The following is a 346-nucleotide window of genomic DNA, read 5'->3' as shown; positions in this document are numbered from 1 at the left end:
TCTAGTTATCAAGTACAGTGACAATGCGCGCCCTTTATCACACATGGAGTAGACAGAGGGCGTAAAGGTATTGCGGGCACCGTGAGGCGTTTGTGTAAGGTGCCGCCGATAAAGGTACGTTTTTGGACAAAAGCGGTGACCCTACAGGAATGTAAGTTACAGCGTGCCATTTAATCAAGTGTGGCATCATTTGATAGAAGAAGTCTAGACTATTGAAAATAAAATAGTTCTCGAAAAGGTCGTGAACGAATGCCAGCAGATAACGACGGTTGCTAACTACCGATAACGATGGCCCCAATGGATGTATAAATAGTGTTTCGTGTGCCACTATCACTTCTAGAATAAA

Source organism: Dermacentor albipictus, chromosome 6 (assembly GCF_038994185.2).
Source record: "Dermacentor albipictus isolate Rhodes 1998 colony chromosome 6, USDA_Dalb.pri_finalv2, whole genome shotgun sequence".
In the NCBI taxonomy this organism is placed as follows: Eukaryota; Metazoa; Arthropoda; class Arachnida; order Ixodida; family Ixodidae; genus Dermacentor; species Dermacentor albipictus.
The sequence above is the reverse complement of the archived record's forward strand: the minus strand, read 5'-3'. Positions refer to the sequence as shown.